This window comes from Euprymna scolopes, chromosome 2 (assembly GCF_053919585.1).
Source record: "Euprymna scolopes isolate OS-2025 chromosome 2, ASM5391958v1, whole genome shotgun sequence".
Lineage (NCBI taxonomy): Eukaryota > Metazoa > Mollusca > Cephalopoda > Sepiida > Sepiolidae > Euprymna > Euprymna scolopes.
The window spans coordinates 21,782,750-21,804,802 of NC_136483.1; the positions used below are offsets into that span (position 1 = coordinate 21,782,750).

The 22,053-nt window shown below is 35.3% G+C and overlaps 1 protein-coding gene and 1 pseudogene across 2 annotated transcripts in view; both read left to right on the forward strand.

Moving 5' to 3' along the window:
• LOC145289698 (uncharacterized) overlaps positions 1 to 22,053 on the forward strand; it is a 470,760-nt gene that overhangs the window by 256,068 nt on the left and 192,639 nt on the right. The gene's annotated exons all lie outside the window — the stretch shown is intronic.
• Positions 8,883 to 8,999, forward strand: LOC145241670 (5S ribosomal RNA; annotated as a pseudogene).

The window sequence follows — 22,053 nt, forward strand, 5'->3', positions numbered from 1 at the left end:
AAGTTCTAACATTGTGTCTAAGCGCTCTCTTCAGTTTTTCTGAATTTTCCGTAGCAATAAATGCTTTCCGAGCTGAATGCAATGCATTTAAATTCTCTCTAATATCACTGGAAACCTCTGGGTTCAGTGCAGGGGGCTTATTTGTTAATAGAGAAGGTAGTGTAGGATTCTGAGAGAAAACAAGCTGGAATGGGCTTAAACCATGAACATTTATCAGACTGTTCTTTGCATAGACACCAGATAAGAGCAAATTCAAGTGAACAGCCGGAATCAGCAACTGTTTTCCGAATCATTTCTCCCATGATACGATTGTGTCTTTCTACTAAGCCATTTGACCAGGCAGATTCAGCCGCTGTTTTTTTTTGTTTGTTTTTTTTTACGTTAATATTAAGTTGTTCACAGAACTCTAAAACTTCTGCATTTGCAAATTCGCCTCCATTGTCAGTAAGTAAACTACAGGGAGTATCATAAATTGAAATCCAAGTAATAGGTCCTGCATAATTTTCACAGCTGCCTCAGCAGCACCATTTGCTTGACTGTTCCCAGGGGATGTTGTTTCGTGAGTAAACGCCCAATCTTTTGCGAACTTCCGAAACATGCTAGATGAGAATTGGGGTCCATTATCAGAAATGAGGATGTCTGGTATACCATATCTAGCAAAATGGCCTCTAAGACGACTGATCACTGCATCTGACGTTGAGCCATTCAACTTGTCTCTGACAACTGTAGATGGAGATTTATTTCTTATTACTGTTCTCCAGAAAGTCTGGTAGCATGGTCAACCAGATGCAACAGATAAACCTTCCCAAATTTTTTGAGGTCCACAACTACACACTCATTGAACCTAGTTGCCATGGGTAAGCCAACAATTTGATATTCTTTGCAGATCTTACAATTCTTCGATAACTTATAGATTTCATTAATAATTTCTTGATTATCATTTCCCTCACTATGTAGCAATTCAATGATTTTCCTTGGAGGACAGTGAGAAAACTGATGATGCAGTTTCAGGCAGCATATTTTGGAGACATATGTTTATTACAAAGTGTAACCTGGACCTTTGGATTCCTACTTGCTTGAACAAGAATTTGCTTTTGTTTAGACAAAGGAAGACAGTAGTGACCACTACTAGCTAAAGTTTTTGTCCCATAATTATAGCGGTATCATCTTCACAATCAATTTTTGCTTTTGTAGATTTCAACTCATCTTGAGCCAGCAAAAGGAGAATGTCTGCATCTATAATATCAGTGATGATAGAGATTTCAATCTTGCCAATAGTGACCGGTATACAGGCAGTCTTCGATGCACGAATCCAGTTACCATCACCAAACTTGAATTTGTTATGGCTATCTATATATTGTACACTTTTTCTATCATTTTCTGATAAGGAATCTAAATAACATGAGAACCACACTTGTCCACAAACTGTTTTTGTGGCACCACAGTCAAGAACAGCACTATTCATAGCTTCACCAACCAGACCCTTCATATCTTCAGAGCTGGAAAATACATCCTGAAACAAGGTTATTTCATGATAAGTGTCCTCACTAGGATGATATTGATAATCATAATTATCAACAACTGATGTTTCTGTTGTGTATGACGTATTTCTGACACTTGAGATTTTATCTGGACAGTTTTGTACCCAGTGATTCTTTGAGTCACAATTGAGACATCTAGTGACCTGACCATATTGATCTAGGGGATTTTTGAAATTTCTTCTCTCTGTTACTTTATGATGACGACCAACAGAGAAAGAAGAGTCACTTTTAAAATTCCGTGGAGGCCATCTGCCTCTTCCACGTTGGCCTCTACTTCTGCTTTGAAAGTTTCTACCAAAAAATGTACCATGTACAGTGGGTTCTTCTGTGAAATCAGTTTCTACTTTGATATTGAACTTTGAGTCTTGAGGGGCAGTTCCAAATATTTGTTTCATTTGTTCACACATCTTATCATAATATAATTCAGTGACTGTGGCTCTCATTAGTTGTTCTTGATGTTGAGGTAAGTTTGCCGATTTCAGCAAACGATAAGCAAGTATATCTATTGACATAGCCATGCCATGTGTTTTTTACTTATTCCATCTAAGTTCAAATTCTGTTATATAATTTGGAATAGTAAAAGACTGGTCTTTTTTATAGTTCAAAATTTTCATACGCTTCAAAAGCGCTGATAGTTTTTCTTTTTTTTTTCAAAGAGTTTAGACAATTCTAAAATAACTTTATCTGAACCTGTATCTGTAGTAATATCAGTATTTCCTAGTGCTTCTAAGACTTTATCTTGAGTCGCTTCATGTAGGCGTAAAATCAGCAATGCACCATGTTTCTTTTTGTCGGCATCTGTAATGTATTTCCAGATATTAAATTTCTTCAACCATTTTTGGTAATCATCATTTTCTTTATCAAAAGGTGAAGGTGCCTTATCGGTGAATACATGTGCTTGGGCCATTTTTTATTTTTTTTTTTATCGCTGCTCTGCTACCACTGTTAGAAACCTTAGTTCCTTCACTGAGTAAGCAACTGGAATAGTCTCTGTTGCTTGGAAATTTCTTCCGTTAACCTCTTGTGATTAAGTTATGTCTTGGAAGAGGCCCACCTGTGCTTCTACACACAAAGCATCTGCAACAAAAGAGAGAATTAGAGACACTTTAACATCCCTTGCTGTTATTTCAGATCATTTGAAACCATAACAAGTTTTAGTCTCTCCTCCAAGGCTAAAGGTTTGGGGGAAATAGATATGCGTGTGTTTGTTTCGATTAAATACATTCTAACTTTCTGACAGCTGATTGACAACCCGCTTACATATCTTTATACTTGATTTCCTTACAATAAGATGTTAATTGTCAGTGGCCGAAAGAAAAGGTGCTAGCCCACAAAGCCAAGGTTGGTTTTGACCGGGTTCGAATCTCCTGAACAGCAATAACCATTTCCTGCATTGATGATTTCGTAGCATACAATATTAGTGAATGTAGGTATATAAAATTATTTATTTGTAAAAATATTAGTGAATGTAGGTATATAAAATTATTTATTTGTAAAGATATACATTTTATAAAAATACATTCATTAAAAGTTTAAATGATTAAACAGATCGCCAAGTAATCATATATATAAAGCAATGTGATCCGAGGTTGCCCGTGATGGAATAATGGTCAACAAAGGTTTCACGTTCCCATATTTTTATTGTTATCAGAATCTGTGCAATCTCACATTAGTCAATCAAATCTATTGAATGGCAACTTTAGTTGGGGACCCATCGTGGTGCTTAAAGAGGAAGCTTCACATGCCTCTCGCAGTGACTTTGTTCACAATACATTTTAGTCTGGATTGCTCTGTAGAGAACCTACTGTTTATTTTATAGAATTATTTTTTATACATAATGGTTTGAATTAAAGTTTTGAATACAAAAGTCAAATATCATACCTCAGTTGTGCTTTGAACAGAAACATTCATTTTGAACGCGCCCCTGTCATATCAAAGGACCTACGTTTGATTTTATATGCCTGGCCATTCGGCTTGTGTGGTAATAAGACTTCTCAAATGCACTTGTGATGTTAGGCTGTGTAAGGTGTTAACTTTGGTCAAAATCGCCTGTTCCTTCTGTCATTGGATTATTTTGAATATAGATACTTATCGAAGACATACCAATATAAAACCTATCTTAGAACACTGCCAGGCACACAAAGTAATTTCGTGTGAAATTTTTATAAAAGTCGACCCAGCAGTTTACAAGTCCATAGGGAACGAACTCATACACACACACATATACACAAAATTTCTTTTATATAATAGAAGCTATATATATATATATATATATATATATATATATATATATATATATATATATATATATATAAACTTATCTAAGACTGAGTATTTTAATTATGGTTCAATCCCCAACCACTATTTTCCTCGCCTCTCACTATTAGGCCACCTACATCTCCCAACTTTTCAATATGAATTCTTAATGCTTAATTGAATCCGTTTTTCATGTGATAAATTAAGTTTCTTATTTCATGGAGGCATAGTTATGTGTGAGGGTCGGGTTATTAATATTTATGTAATTTATTGAATAGCCATTTATTTATTTGACAAGGTCGGGGTTGAAGGGGAATTTATTAAAAGTTTGTTTCGATCGTTTAAGTCAGATGAAGCCGGAGCAGCTCCAGTTTGAGACTGAATTGTTTGTCGGCTTCAAAAAGAAGAGTATTTACGTCAGAGGGATCGACTATAAACCGAGCGCATTTTCATTTCTTAATTTAAATCTATATTCAAGAATATCAACCTCCTTTATAAACTAGCTGATCATAATGCAATAAATAGAAGTGATTTTATATTGACTTTTTTTTTCATCCCAAAACGAGCCATTTTGTCGCTTGAAACGTAATGGGCTACTATTTGGGATCATATCTAACAGAGGACTGTAGGGAGTTGAGCAGATATCTTCACGCTATATTCAAAGTTCAGCAAGTTAGTACAGTCAGGGAAGGAGGAAACTCAAAGGGAATTTCGAAGTCTATTAGTCTGAGGGAAGAAACTATTAGAATTTTTTTTTTTTTTACAAAGGAGTCACCACTTATCAAGGCCCAGAGGCCACTAGAGGATAAGGGTTAATAAGTGTACAGTGGCCAATGGGACAGTGACGTAGTAATTGTTAATAGTGGAAATTTGATAAATTAGATTACTTAAGGAGAATGGCTCATCAAGAACTTGTTTACATTAGACTTGAAGACGACCATATTATAATCAGCCAGAAAGCAGGCAAATGGAAGAGTTCTACAGCCGTGCAGTTCTAAGAAAGAAGCTTTGTTCATAGAATCCACGTTTAAGTGTAGGCACAGATAAAGAGTGGAGGAAATTATTGATAGTGTTTTCAGCTAGACGAGTGTTTCTCGTGAATGTTTGGTGAGAGCGGAACTATAGATTGGAGCTCAGAATAGATTCCAGCATCTAGGGATCTCAATTATAAAAGGGTGGGATTTTGATGGTTTTTGGGTTAGTCGAGATTAATAGGGCATCAGTGCTAAGCGTATCCCACTGAAGTACTTGTAAAACAGGCACACAAATATTACAGGGATGGGACAGAGTGCAGGACCTATTAAGTTGGAGACTTTGTTTTTAACCCTGTCAGTGTGATACAGAGAGATGCACTACCCCAGATGAGACAACAATATCCCATGCATAAGCGAATTGTGACTTTGTAAAGCTATAGAATGCTCTAGGGTGTGATTAATTTTCTAGCACGGTAAAGGGAGTCGACCTTCTTTGCAACAGTCTTGGCAGTGTCTTCAATGCATTTGCTTTAATTCATGTTGCCTGCGAATGTTAAGCCAAGGAGTTTGAAGGATGGGCTTTCAGGTAAGATATTATTTGACATGGCAATAAGTGGTTGGTTATAATTTTGCATTGGTTAACTGGTGTATAAATCTGAAGTGGTCAAAGATGAAATTAGATGTTCGCGTCTCACAATGGAAATGTCGACTTACTTGGCAGCAAGGAGACCTATTTGATTTGTTGAAGAACCTTTTAGAACTTAACGCAAAGACAAATCGAAGGTTTGCTCAATGAAGATGAAGAGAACCAATTTCTTTAGTACATTTTAAAAACATTTCGTTTTTAAAGAGTTTCATTCGGAGCAAGTGGAGACAATCCCGAAATTTTCTCTGAAAATGAACGTAAATGATTGTGAATGATTGTAAATAAACTATTTAGTTTTGATTCCATGCGAAATTTTTTTTTCTTAAATCACCTATCTTTCCACTGATGTCTGTTTTAAATCTTTATTAGTTTAGAAACTGTTTTAATTTATTTTGAGGGCTGTTTGTCCCAGAAAAAAGTGTTTGTTAAAAAAATTTCATTTCATTCAATAAATGTCTGTAATTAATGCTTTGTTTTTGTTTTAATTTTCTGAAAACTTTAGCAAAAGTTCTGTAAACTTCGTGATTGTCTCCCCTTGACCCAAATCGAACTCTTCCAAAAATGAACAAAGAAAACTAAAATGCAGAAATGCCGATTAGCCATATTTAGGTATTTATGAAGGCTGATAGCAATGCAGAAAAACCGGAATGGTGAAAGGTGTTAAAAACAAAATCCAAAACTGTATTTGCATTACAAACCTTCAGACAATCTATTTTTCAAAAGATCTTCCACATACAGGGTAGTCGCTAGAAAAGCGGGAAATTTGAAGGTCAGCTTAGATCATGAATAAAATGCGTGATTGCTATTTTTTGATTGGTGCCGTGTGAGTGTTGTAAAAAATAAATTATTGTTTAACGCTGCAGTGAAATGCACGGACGACAGTTTGAGTATTTATGAGTATAAGATAACATTTGTCTTTGAAAATATTTGTAAAAATTATTCTTTGTAAAAATAAATCGTTGTTTGACAAATTTCCCGCTTTTCTAGCGACCACACTGTATTAAATCGGTAAATATGGGATCTTACTGCTAAATATTAATATAAATACCCTGAATAGTACAACATCTTTTCAGGTGTGAAACGCTCCTTTCTCAAAAAAAAAAAAAAAAAAATACAACAATGAGATCATCAAACAAGAGAAAAATGACGACCGTCCCTCTCGTCCGAGCTCCAATCTCTGCTCCCCCTCGCCAATCCTTTATGAAAAACACCAGTCTAGCTGAAACCACTGTCAGTAATTTTCCTCATTCTTTATCTGTGCCTAAATCAAAACGCAGATGCCATGAACAAAGCTTCCTTCTTAGAACTGCACGCCTGTGGAACTCTCTTCCGTTTGCCTGTTTCCCACCTGACTACAACTTGGATGTCTTCAAGTCCAACATAAACAAATTCCTGATGAATCGCCCCTTTAAGTAAGAGACTTCATGAAATCTCCAATACTAACAATTACTATGATATTATCCCATTGATCACTGTACACGCAATAACCCTTATCTCCGAGTGGCTTCCGGGCCTTGATAAGTGGTGACATCCATGTAAAAAAAAAAAAAAGATAAAATTTGCAATAACGTAAAAATCTGCTTTTTATCTATCCAGATTTATGTTGATTGAATTGATTGCTATTCAAATAGATTATTTATTTTAATTACTTTGTTAATGATGTTGAAAGTTTAGTCTTTGATCAAGTAAGCGACACTCACCCTAGGCAGGTTGACCTGGCTACCTCTAAAGGAGGAAGTTTCATGGGGGTATGAAAAAAACTAGCCATAGATGTTAGATGGATAGATTCTGAGAAAATAGTTTGTTTTTTTATTAGAAACGTTGTTCATGGAATGTGAGAACTAAAGGAGGCGAACTGAATTACAAGGCTGTCGAAAGTAAACCCAACGCCCACTTTGCTTTTTTTTTAATCCTTATCATTGAGCAGCCTTTGGATCTTGATAAATGATTATTCCCTAGCCCAAAAAATCAAAAACAATCTGAGAGTTAGCTGAAAGTTGCAAAAATGAAAGTTTAAGACGCTGATTCTTGGACAAATGTTATTTACAGTTTGATGTGTATAAATTTGTTGGAATTTCGGAAAAAATGATTAAATAAACACAGCATGTCTGTCTTAATGAAACGCGTTTCAATATACATTAATCTAATTGTATTGATATATTTGAGGGGAGAGTTCAGTGGTAAATAGTATATACAGATTTCAGTTTGAAGATCATAGATATAGAATCAACAGTGAGTGTGTGGAAGCCAAGACCAGAAAATATTCATAACCATAATTCTACATATATACTCTGCAAATTAGTGTATATATATATATATATATATATATATATATATATATATATATATATATATACACACACACACACACACACAGGGTGGAACGATGAATTTGTCGCCTTAAAGAAAAAAAACACTACAGCTTTATTTAAAAACTTCTATTGAAAAAATCAATTCAGGTAACTTGATTATGTAGTAGAGCTGACATTAAATGTAGCCGCTTTCAATCACTGCCTCAATGTTGGTTCAAAACTGGGAGCATGCCTTTTCCACAAGCGCCGGCAGGATCTTGGCTAATACACTGTGGATGGTGGTGATTAGGCTGGCTTTGGTCTTCTGGGAGGTCATGTGGGTGGTGCTCTCGACGTATGATCAAACGAAGTAGTCCAGCAGGTCCAGGTTGAGGGAGACTTTCAGAATTTAAAATTTAACCACGAAACTTATATATTGCTCTATTCTTAAATATTGAGCTTTTCCTTTTTGGCTAGGATCTCCTTGAAAATATTACTTCAAGTAATATCTATCAGGATTTTTCATCTGAATTCTATCAGTATCTCGCTTATATATATATATATATATATATATATATACTTAATTGTCTGTAAATACGAGGCTCGCTCTTTGTTTGTTAATAAAGACAAGAAGCTGGAGCATTATAAAAGTGGTGGACGAATGTTTGTTAAAATAGACATTTGTTGAGATCATTTGTGGGTACCGCTCCCGTGTGTAGACGTGCCGACTATCAACGCGATGGTTCTAATTTCAATCCTCGGCTAAGGAGAGGTGCTAGTCTAGCCACACTGATGCGTTGCGATACAATGAAAGAGTACTGTATGTGAATGACATAATATATATATATATATATATATATATATATATATATATATATATTATGGCTTCCTCCAGTTTTGAAAGACTATGGATACCCACAGTAAGGATGCCTGCACATGAAATTTTTGTGGCAAGACTTGCACAATCTCCAACAACACCTCTCCTGAGTTGACATTGTTGAATACCAGTGGCAAGTGGAGGTTCAGGATGACTGGAAACAATGCGGAGATAAGCGGAATGAACATACAGCACCTAGAATTCCCAAATGGTCATCCATCTGGTATTAGCCGGGCTCACCGTTGCTTAACTTTGGTGATCTGATGGGAACCGGTGTGTCAACGTGATTATTTATATATATACGGCATAATCACGTTGACACACCGGTTCTCGTCAGATCACCGAAGTTAAGCAACGTTAAGCCTGGCTAATATCAGATGGGTGACCATTTGGGAATTCTAGGTGCTGTATGTGCTCTCCGCTTATCTCGGCATTGTTTCCAGTCGTCTTGTACCTCAACTTGCCACTGGTATGCAACAATGTTGACTCAGGAGAGGCGTGGTTGGAGATTGCGCAACTCTTGCCACACAAATTTCATGCGTAGGCACCCTTACAGTGGGTATCCATAGTCTGTCAAGACTGAAGGAAGCCTTCTATATATATAATGTTACAGGGTGACCCCAAAAAACGGGCCCCAACTCTAATTAGGCCCCGTTTCTTAGTGTTTTGTCCGAATGAAATGAAACTTTGGTCATAACTAGTTTATTATATTCAAAACATCACATCAAAACACTAGTGGCTTTGGCCTTTTTTTCTCCGTTGACTGTAAAATGCTCAGAAAAACAATTGAATGTCCTCTGTTTTTTTTTTTGAGGGGGGGGTCACCCTGTACAAACCATTTATATAAATTTCTTTTTTCTCTTTTTCTTTTTTCAGTACGTCTCTAGCAAAATCTTCGATAGCATTATATTTATACAGTTCACTATTTTTGGGTCTTGATCGTATTTTCAACTCTGTTCCCTTGGTTTTATGGTTTCTCTCTCTTTCGACACTGAATTTGACAATATTTATTTTTGTTACTGTTTTTAGCGCCGTTTTTTCTTTCCTTCCTATCTCCCATTCATTCGATCCTTTCTGAACAGTTGCATGGCAGATTCAAGATGTTTTTGTTTTTCAACAAAACCTGTTTTTGGCCCTGCAACAGATTTTCTTTGATTTATACAAGATATGCATTTTCCTATTTTTTTTTTTCCTATTTTTTAAATTTTTTTTTTTTTTTTTTTATTAAAAACGTTTTCTTGTTTTCTCTATCAATCATGCTTTTGGTTCTCTCCCCCTTTTCACATTTAGCACTCTGGAAAATTTTAGAAAACCGTTTCTATGAATCAAAAAATATGTTTAGTTTTACGTCTCTACATGAACAGATATTTTTGAGTATATGCTTGTGTGTGTGCATATATACTCACATATCAAGCTTTTTTTGTCGCACTGACATTGACACACACACACACACATATATATATATATATATAGTGCATATTTAGGCAGCATTTTCTCATTTAGACAAATATTATTGAATAGCACGGAATTATTCTGTTTTAAAATTTTCCTTTTTATCTTCTCCAATCTCCAAATAGTCCTTTTTGTGTTCTTCTCGAAATTGTATATGTTGGATCCATAATCGCGAGCGCTTTCGACAGGAGTGCTTCTATCATCCTCAGGCATATTGTAGAAATAAATATAGAGATTGTTTTTTTAATTTACTTATATATACAGTTTTTCCTAGTCACGTGGTAATTTGAGAAGATAAAAAGGAAGATTGTAAAACAGAACAATTCCGTGCTATTCAATAATATTTGTCTAAATATATATATGTATATATATATATATTATATATATATATATATATATATATTTAAATAGGGGAGTAGTCACCAACAATGTGTATTTTTTAACATTATTTTATTAGTCCGTGTCTTAGTTTTTCATTGAGAATTATGTTTGGATCATTGTAATAATGTTTTTAAGTCATTGAAATCGTTTACGCCGTTTTAGACGGTCTGTGATGCGTCCTCGTCAGAAATTATTTTCAAATGTGTAAAAATGGCGATTTTCGTAGTTAGTTTCAAGTTTTTCCAAGGGGTGGAGGCTTGTAAGTGTTTATTATAGATTGGTATGCTGAATTTTTATTACTTTTTTATTTGGCTTGTCCAGGGAGACGTTGACCTCGCTGTAGTCGCTATCTCTTTCTGCTAATGTTTTTTTTTCTTTTCCTTTAGGGTGGGGTAGGGTGTGTGTGTGTGTGTGTGTGTGTTTGCTTTTATTGGTTTGGAAATGTGTATATTGTTTTATAGTATTTTGGGGTTATTTGATTCCTTAGGAAGGCGGCTGTGGTCCGAGGTCGTTACTAATGTGTATGTGTGGGGAGGGGGGACTGGCTCTTCTGAAGTAAGGGTAGGGGTGCTTTCATTCTATTTTGATATTTATTTTTTGGATTCTTGGATTTTAGTATTGTGATTTTTCGTTTTAGTTTTATATTATGTTTGTTTAGAAAGAGGGGTGTATTTAAAATAGGGGATTTTTTAATGTTTTTATTTATTTGTCTCCTCATGTGGGTATGGCCAGACTCAGGATCGGTTCCTAGTGTGGGGAAGATAATTTGGAGAGGGTGTAGGTATGGGAGGGGATGATAGAAGGGATGATAGTCGTTTCAGTCATGAGGTGGTTCTCCTCCCCTGACTGAGGAGGGAGCGAGGTGTTGGAACAGATATTATACTATGGTTCTAGGTGTCTCCTAGTGTTGTTGGTTTCGAGGTTAAGTAGGGTTGGTATTGTTCAGTGTGTTGTATTAGAGATAGGGGTGTTATGTCTATGTGTAGTTGTATGCGTGCACGTGTGTGTGTTTTAATGTGTCGGTTCTGATTTATGTGTGGGTGTGTGTATAGGTGTGCATGCGAGTGTACCTTGCATTTCATGTTTTTGTGTGATGGTATTAGGTTCTGTTCAGTTCAGGAGTGAATCTGGTGATGAAGTTTTTTTCCTGTGTAAGTAAATAAAAATAATTGTCTGTTTGGAAGATTGGCATTATTTTAAAGCTGTTTCAACTGCATGTGTGTACGTGTTTTGAAACATAGAGGTGTCTGTTATCTGCAAAATTGCATACAACCACACACAGACATAACACCCCAATCTCTAATACAACACACTGAACAATACCAACCCTACTTAACCTCGAAACCAACAACACTAGGAGACACCTAGAACCTCTGGGGAACAAAATCTTCCCCACACTAGGAACCGATCCTGGGTCTGGCCATACCCACATGGGGAGACAAATAAATAGAAACATTAAAAAATCCCCTATTTTAAATACACCCCTCTTTCTAAACAAACATAATATAAAACTAAAACGAAAAATCACAATACTAAAATCCAAGAATCCAAAAAAAAAATATCAAAATAGAATGAAAGCACCCCTACCCTTACTTCAGAAGAGCCAGTCCCCTCTCCCCACACATACACATTAGTAACGACCTCGGACCACAGCCGCCTTCCTAAGGAAGCAAATAACCCCAAAATACTATAAAACAATATACACATTCCCAAACCAATAAAAGCAAACGCACACGCGCGCGCGCACACACACACACACACACACACACACACACCCTACCCCACCCTAAAGGAAAAGAAAAAAAACATTAGCAGAAGGAGATAGCGACTACAGCGAGGTCAACGTCTCCCTGGACAAACCAAATAAAAAAGCAATAAAAATTCAGCATACCAATGTATAATAAACACTTACAAGCCTCCACCACTTGGAAAAACTTCAAACTAACTACGAAAATCGCCATTTTTACACATTTGAAAATAATTTCTGACGAGGATGCATCACAGACCGTCTGAAACGCGCGTAAACGATTTCAATGACTTAAAAAACATTATTACAATGATCCAAACATAATTCTCAATGAAAAACCAAGACACGGAATAATAAAATAATGTTAAAAAATACACATTGTTGGTGACTACTCCCTTATTTAAATATACATCTTTCTTTCGTTGGAATTTATTAACCCATTTTATATATATATATATATATATATATATATATATATATATACTAGTAGGGCGCCCAGCATTGCCTAGTCATAAAATACGCTTAAATATGATCTCTTGATTAATGCAGATTTTGTATTATACTAGCAGCACCCGTTAACCGCAGAATCTTTCATGTTTTTTTCTATGGCTGAAAATACTTGATGCTTCTCCAAGGTTATCAACGGTATTTTTATCATGACGCCATCACTAGATGGGTTGCCTACCACGGCTTAAGAGGGGCCCATCTACCCTCGAGAGAAGGATAAACCGTGTTGGTATTCTTACTTTGCAGTACCTACAGCATCTCGCCTTCCCAAATGGTTACCCATCTGGTACTAGGCATGACCGGCAATCATCGGATTAAGCCGAGTGCAGTAACATACGTAGACTAATTTCAAAAACAAACAAAACTGAAAAGATAGGAAATCACTAAATAAAAATAACAAAAACCTACCGTATAGTGACTAAATTTGTTTTGTTGTTTTTTTTTTCAATATTTGTTTTTTTCAAATTATTTATCAACTATTTTTTTCAAGAAAAGATGTTTTATTTTTAACTGAAAATTGTTAGATGTATGTACAGTTTTTATTTTATTTTCAAGATTTTTATCATTATTTTTTTTTTCTAACAGATTTTTTTTTCTTTTTGTTAGGAAAGCTAAAAAATGTGTTTATGAAAATCGTAAATTGTTAGGCGAGCAAAAAAATAATTGTTTTTTATCTTTGAAGAGAGAGAGAGAGAGATAGTTAGAGAGTTGAGAGAAAATATACAGTGAAAGAATCCAGTAGATGGCGAAGGTATAAATAAAGTATATATCAATGAATTACCTGCAAGAAAACGTAACTATGTAAAAAGAATAATTACAGAAACAAAGGTACAAATCGACCGAGCTAGCAATTTACTCATAGGACACAATTAGGTATCATTGCGACACCATGGTTAAATGGTACAATAGTGTTCATGTAGCATGCGAATATCGGTAATCTGGAATATAGTAATGGCCAGAGATCATCCAATTAGGAGGAGCAGAATTATTCTGGGGAGACTTTATTATTTTTGTAATGGAAAAGGGAAAGATTATGTTATGTCTAGGAGTTTATGATCTAGTTACGAAGGGTGAAACCCCATATGTGTCCCAACTGCAGAGTAGCTCCTGTTGATGATTAGTAGCGGTAGGAGTACGTGTTATTTAAAGGGGAAAATAGGAACTACTTCCTCTAAAGATGGTTGCGATTGTGATGTTGCTCCTAGGATGTAATGTAGGAGTTTAATATAACAACTAAATGTATCTATAATGGTGTTCTAAAGTTACATATGACAGTGGCTAATAGTGGAGAGAATAATTTTGTATGTGGTATCTGTTGTTGGAAAGCTACGATATTTTGGTCCAGAGGGAAATTTCTGCAACCAAAATATTATATAGATTATATTGGATCCAATATATTTTAATGATTTAAAAAGTTTCCAAAAAATGACTTGTGCACCACCACCGAGAATCGAACTAAAACGTTTAGCTTACAATTTATTTTTGCCTCTGTCGTGAATGACTGAGCTATGAAGACATATTTGCTGCAAAGCTAAAAATTAAAACATGAACCAATAGCTACTACGTTGTGCATGCATATTCATAATGCCAAGTTCGACTTTCACCTGACAAGTTTCATTTTTTTTTTTTAATTTTCATACTTTTGCACCAATTTTCCCGGGCTAAACCCCAAATATAAAGTTTTGCATGGATTCAAGTACTTTATATATGAAGTTTCATGTCTGTAGAGACAAAACTCTAGGAGTTTGGCAGGACAAATTTTTGAAACAAAAATATATACGTATACATAAATAAATATGGAAAGAGTTTTGTGTTTATTAACTTTTTACGCAAATATTACGCAAGTATAAATCATGTAGAATCTCTGCATGAATATAATTACTCATAAAACAGGCTCCTTCAATTAATGAAAAAAACATTAAGAAATTTACGTGCGGGGTTTGGACCTAAAGACCACGTCATGTGCAAAAAAAAAACCTAAACTTTCAAGTCTTGTAAAATTCTTTGCGTTAGCGAAAAAAGAAATAAGGAAATTTACGTGCAGAGTTTGAACCTACAAACTATGTCATGCCAAAATAAAACAACAAAAACGCGCTATCAATTTACCCACAGTAGAATTTTCATTGTTGCTAAGCGACGACATGGAAAAAATGGCTTTATCGATGATAGATAAATTAAAATAACGGTTTCGATTATCGGTAATTATCGGGGGTATTCTGAGACCAAATTTAATTAAGATGACTCCCAGACATATACGCTAAATCTCTGTAAATTTTAAGGAAAATCTGTTCAGCCGTTTCGGAGTTTATATATAATTCTGTGTATATATATATATATATATATATATATATATATATATATATATATATATATGCAGTCAATTAAAAAAAATCCGTTTCTTCTCTTAAATTTGTAATTTTTTGTATTATGACCTTATTTTGGCTACAAATGTTGCTGTTTTTTTTTTTTGGGGGGGGGGGAGGTACCATTTTCATCTGTGTTACTTTTCCCTGTTTTTCTTTTTGCTGGAATTGTCCGCCATTTTTTTTTTTATCTCTTGCACAGAAAATGATTGGGACGTCTAGATCTTTCTATTGCCTCTGGATTCATGAATTTTAGGTTTACTTATTTTGAATTAATCACTACTTTTTTTTTCTCTTTTTTTATCATCTCTATAATCCTCTACATATTTTTTGTATTATAAAAACTACAAATTTGTTGTCTGTCTGTGACTGAAACCACGTAACACTTTTGAGAATTGCTGTTCTTCAGATACTGCACTTCCATTTCTTGTTCTCTTTCGGTGGAGGAGAAATCCTTCACGACTGAGACAATTTTTATTTTTGTACTTTTTCTCCACGTTAAAAAACGACCTGGTGTCTAACTCTGTCCCGTGGGGAGGCATTGTAAATAGGTACTTACTTATGTCGCCATTGTTGCCCAGGAAAATAAATTAACAAGGAATTCCATGCTCCAACTTTGAACATTTGGATTATCTGCTGTGTGTAATTGTTTTCCACGAATGTAGACTTTACAACGTTAATGAAAAAACACTTTATTTTTTGCTGATGTTTTTTTTTATCTTCTGTTACGCACACACACACTGCAGACCACACAAAACCGGGAAGTATCAAACTAGTTTCACCCTCGATTGGGCTCATTGGTAAGACACATCCACTCAAGATTCGGAACCAAAGTCACTTGCATACTAGGTAGGCACCTTACCACCTGTACCATCACATCACACCACACCACATGCAAGAAAGTTTATCGGCTAACACAGATATGTCCTACATTAGTTCAAATTGGGGCGAAACTTAAGTCTAGGACTTCCGGCTTATGGGTTTCATGGTTTATGTAGGCTGTGGGTTTGTTTGGATGTGAAATTAATTATGCCTACATATGTGCATACATGTTCCAGTTCCGACTTTATTTAAAGTCGCAGCTTCTTTGGGCCATTTTAACTAAAGTTTTTTTCGTTAAAATAACCCGAAGAAGTTTAACTCTGACTAAAGTTGGAGCAGAAAATAACATGTATGCACTTATGTAGCCAATAATCTATAATATAAATGTCCTCTGTCTGTTTAAATGTATGTATGTATGTATGTTTGCTTAAAACTTTCGACATAGATGACGGATTTTCACGAGATCGGTATCGTTTTGAACTCGACCCTTCGGACGACAAATATCGAAAAATTGGCTAAAAACATTAATTCCTTTACCCTCAGCTGGGCACTTTTTTTACAGGGAGGGGTCGCTTATTCGCCGATATTTTCGTAAGTCATCCCCTTTTTCGATTGAAATTAAATTGAATTAATTTAAACTTTCGTTACTTCCGGTTTGGCGATGGGCGCAACAGCAAAGACGTCACGTTTTTATTCACCTTTTCCTCTTTTGCGGTACGGGCTGGAGTCTGCCTGTCTACTATCACTTTTTTTTTGCTCAACACACACATCCAAACACCCGGGTAACACCGAGCACTAGGGCTAGTGTATATATATATATATATATATATATATATATATATATATATATGGGAATTGATACTATAATACAAATGTATCTGTTAAGTACTATTTTGTAAACACTAACAACAACCATAAACAGATATTACACTTTGATCTTGGCCCGAAGGCCAAGATCAAAGTGTAATGTTCTGATGTTGCACTTCAATTTTTTGTTTTTGATTAGTGGAGAAAACATCTTTCACGACTGAGACAGTTTTTATTTTTGTTCCTTTTTTCCTCATTAAAAACCGACCTTGGTGTCTAACTCTGCCCTCGTGGGAGGCAAGTAAATAGGAACAACCATATGCAGTAGAACCCCGGGATACATTTTTTCAGGTTACGATGTGGAATACGATGTTTTTCCAGGCCCTAGTTATGTACCCCGCCTTACGGTGTTATATTATTTGATTATATACATGTATGAAATACTGTACTGTATTTTGCTACTAATTTTTAATGCCGTATCCCGAGGTTCTACTGTATGTGTGTGTGTGTGTATATATATATATATATATATATATATATATATATATATATATATACCATTATATAAGTCACTTTGTGTGTGAGAGTTCCTTCCTCATCGGCTGCGAAATGGCTGAGCTTATCTTTTGTAAATTTCACACAAAGCTAATGTATATTCTGGCAGTGTTCTCATGTTTTGCACAGAAATTCATCCGTTTCGAAAATCGAAAAAATTCGACCTTAAGAATAGCTTTTCTCTCTTATAGATAAAAAGAATAATTTTTACAGGGGAATATTTTACGTTACACCGACCAAGGGAGATAAAATTTCAGCAAATTATTTCTTAAAAAAAAAAAAAAAAATTATTATGATCATGAGATATAGCTTAGCGGTAGAGCATTCGACTACATATTAAACCCGTTCAAACGCGGGTGTACCTCGCCATTTTATTAATTTTTCTTATTAATTAGTTTAATGTACGATAAAAGGAGATGTATCATTTAAAATCGCCGAAAATCATTTCTTAGTTTGCATATTTTAAAAGTAAACATTAATCAGAAGTGACTTTATTAGGGCATTCATCGTCAAGCCCAAATATTAACTGACGTGATATTGTAAGCAAACACGACGGAATTTCATGAACAACATTATTATTAATTTTTTTTATTTTAGTGATTTATTTTGCGAAATAGTACACCAGGTAAATTATTCCTCCTAATATATAACAATCAAGGGATAATTGATTCTATAATAATACATACGCAATCTGCATAAGTTGAAATATCATGTTTAAGCGTATTGTACGACCGGGCTGCGAGCTAGTGTGTGTGTGTGTGTGTGTGTGTGTGTGTGTGTATATATATATATATATATATATATATATATATATATATATATATATATATATATCGGACAGACCGGGGAAATTTAATTGCCAGTCCTTATAGTGTTGGGTTGATTAATCGGAATCGGGAATCGAAAAAATTGGTGCCTATTTTCCGATGCCAACAACGATTCTTTTAATTGGCTTTTTTTTATATTCTTTTAAGAAAAATATTCTACCGCTGATAGTAATACTAAAATAGTGAATATTTGTTGATTTTAAAACTAAAATCGATAAATCATCCCTCACAAGTGTATCCATACGTTTAAGAAAATATCTGCACATTTAACATGTGTTTTTATGGTAATCGTGAAAAAATAACAACTTTATAGTTAAATATGTAGAGATTTAGAAAGAATCGGAATCGATAATTTTATCGGAAACGAGAAGTTAATACGGAATCGATGATTGTATCGGAATCGGTAAAAATAGAGACCTGATCAGAGATAGGTTAGTTTGGAAGTTAGTTTTTAAAGCCGTCCAACACATGCCAGTATGTAAAATGGATATTAAATCGAATATCATAATAATGCTTGTGTTGGCTATGATATGATAAATGAATGGTTGGTTTCTTGAGTTAAATAATCGTTCAAATTCGAAATTAGGAAGATGATTTAATATTTTCTTACAGTTTTGTCAGTAATTATATAGATTAACGTCGGACAACATAAGATGACCAATATATTTTGTATGGGCAATAAAAATGGTTAGATGTTAAAGAACATTTTCTGGAATTAAACATTTCTGTATTATTGTCTAATAACAAGGAGAAAAAAGACGTTTTAATGCATATTTTGTCAAAAATAGAAAATGGTTGCATCGGGCATACGAAAACCTGGATCCGAAACCATGCGTACTGAAACGAATTGAAGTCTTTTACTGAATTATAAAAAATATTTTATTCACAAAATTTCATTTCGTTTCAGTTTAACTCTGTTCTTTTTTTGTCATGAGTACTTCCAGTCTGTTAGACTCAATTTCATAAATGTCTAACTCGACTCTTGTAACATGTTTACACATTTCAAATATTTTTTCTTCCAATCACACGCAAAATAGATTGTTTTACTCGAAATTGTTTCTTATTTAACATTAAAATAAAAACATTTTTATCGTTTATACACATTTTTTTATGTTGTCTGATGTCGAGTTATATGATTGTCGAAATTTATCGTTTTGTTTCAGTATGGCAAAACCAAGAAGTGTATCCAGTCTTTTGCGGACTGTTATCAATACGAGAATAGTAGTTTGAATAAGCTGAATAATAAAGATGACTAATCCTTATCTAAAAAGTTCTGATGCATAACATCCAAGATTAGAACGGTAGATTGAATAATCCAAATAATGGAATATCCTCTTTTAAAAATCATGCAATCAATGATTCATCTTTGACTTATTCTTTAGAATAAAAAATTATTAAAATTATGTTCCAATGAATATTATATAATCATCCCAAACATTACCATTTTCTTTGCATTTATATCGATATACTTATATAAAATGTAGATACATCGAGGGCATTGCCAAGACTGCTGCAAAAAAAAGAGGGCTCTCTCTACCATGCTAGAAAGTTACTTGCGCCTGAGAGTATCCTGTACTTCTACAGGACCACCATTCGCTCATGTATGGAGTATTGTTGCCACATTTAGGCTGGTGCATCTGCTACTACTCTCACTCTTAAACAGGGTTCAAAAGAGTCGCCAACCTAATAGGTTCCCTACTGTCAGCGAGGCTTCGACCTCTGTCCCATTGACGAAATGTTGGATCCTTCTGCTTGCTTTACTAGTGTTTTAATGGTAGGTGCTCCGACAAACTACAAGCTCTTATATCTTCTTGATGTAAATATCCCCAATAAGTAGCAAAATCCCATCCCAGCCTTCTACTTTAATAGTTTCTTCCCTAAGACTGCTAGACTTGGGGGGATTCTCTTCCGGGTTCTTGCTTCCCTGATTGAACTAACATGCAGAATTTCAAGTGTAATGTAAGGACACCTTGCTGCTCAATTCCCTATATAATATCCCTGCAAATTATTTCCCAAATAGTAGCCGCCTACATGCAAGTGTCACTGGGCCTTGTTTCGAGTGAAAATGCAATAAGTCATTTTATCTACATCTATATCCATATATTTATAAATAAGTTTTATATTACATTCTCAAATTTCTTTTTTATCCGTCTAAAATATTCAAGTTTGTGTCGGTTTCAAACAGACTATTCGATTTTTAAACTGTTATATATATGTGCGACTTGGCCTCAAAAGAGCTTTAGACATAAGATACATATGTATGACATAGAGCTAAAAAAATATAGATGCCATACAGATGTGTATAACCTGACCTTGTAAGTACATATACTTATGGTAGCTTCCTTCAGTCTTGACAGACTATGGATACCTACTGTAAGGTTGCTGTGGGTGGAGTTTTTTGTAGCAAAAGTTGCACAATCTCCAACCATACATCTCCTGAGTTGGCGTTGTTTTTTTTGTTTTGTTTTTTTTACAAGGAGGTCACCACTTATCAAGGCCCGGAAGCCACTCAGGGATAAGGGTTATTGCAAGTACAGTACGTTGTACGTTAGTGTTGAGATTTCATAAAGTGTATAGTTAAGGGGGCGGTTCATCAGGAATTTGTTTACGTTGGATTTGAAGACATCCAAGTTGTAGTCAGGTGGGAAACAGGCAGATGGAACAGAGTTCCACTGGCGTGCTGTTCTAAGAAAGAAGCTGTGTTCATGGAATCTACATTTTGATTTAGGCACAGTTAAAGAGTGGGGAAAATTTTTTACAGTGGATTCAGCTAGACGGGTGTTTTTCGTAAAAGATTGGCGACGGGGGAGGGACCAGAGATTAGAGCTCAGACGAGCACTTGCCACGGGAATAACGGTAAAACAAAGACAGGCTCGCAACGTCTCTTCTGTGGGAGAGAGGTTGCAGGGAAGAGAAAAGGCATCCCCCACTAAGTCACGAAGTCTATTTTGTACTCTGTCAAGGCAGGATAGGCTATTTTTAGCAGCTCCTACCCAGATATGGCAGCAGTATTCTATCCTTGGACGTACTTGGCTTTTATATAGATAGAGAATTGCATCAGTAGTGAGATATCTTCTGGAGCGGTAGAAGGAACCCACCATCTTTCCAGCGACCCTGGCAACAGACTTGATGTACGTGTTCCATTTCATATCAGGAGTAAAGGTCTAGCCCAGAAGCTTGTCAAAACATAGAGCTTCTCCTAGGCGAGAGCTATCCATTACAATTGATGCCAGATGGGGATCAGAGCGTTGATGGTGTAAAGATTGGAGCTTGGTTTTAGATGCATTAAAGGTAACCAGCCACGTCTTCCCCCACTGAACCACACGCTCGAGATCAGAGGAGAGAGAATCAGAGAGAACTTTGTCATTTACAGCCTTTGATGTGTTGCCGTAGATTGTCTTGTCATCAGCATAGATGTTAAATACCAGTGGCAAGTGGAGGTTCAGGACGACTGGAAACAAATGCCGAGATAGGCGGAGAGTGCATACTGAGGCTAGAATTCCTAAATGGTCACCCATCTGGTACTAGCCAGGCTAAGCGTTGCTTTACTTCAATGAATGACGAAAACCGGTGTGTCAACGTCATTATACCGTACTCATTTACTTTTCTGAATGTTCTAACATACAAGACGGTGAAAGGGGCCACGATTCTAAATGTTGAACATTTTCAGCTTGACTTAGTCCTGCTTGGTTTCCAATCAGCCATGCTCCAAGGCATTACCTTATTTCATGAGTTGTGAGGAAATTACAGGCCTTCCTCGTTAAGAAGCGGTTTGGTTCATTGACAATAGCCTGGAGTCCCTTTACTAAAGAATACTGTCTGGTTCAGCTTCATGAATTAAGTTGTTCAAGACTGGCTTTTTGTGGCCTAATGCCGTACACTTCATAAAATCCCCAGCTTGTATACGATCCGGCCCCTCATAGGGAGTTTGGTAAATGGATATACTATTTATATACGGGTATAGTTTAATAGAGTAGGTAGTGTTATTGAACCCAATGGTGTTTTTT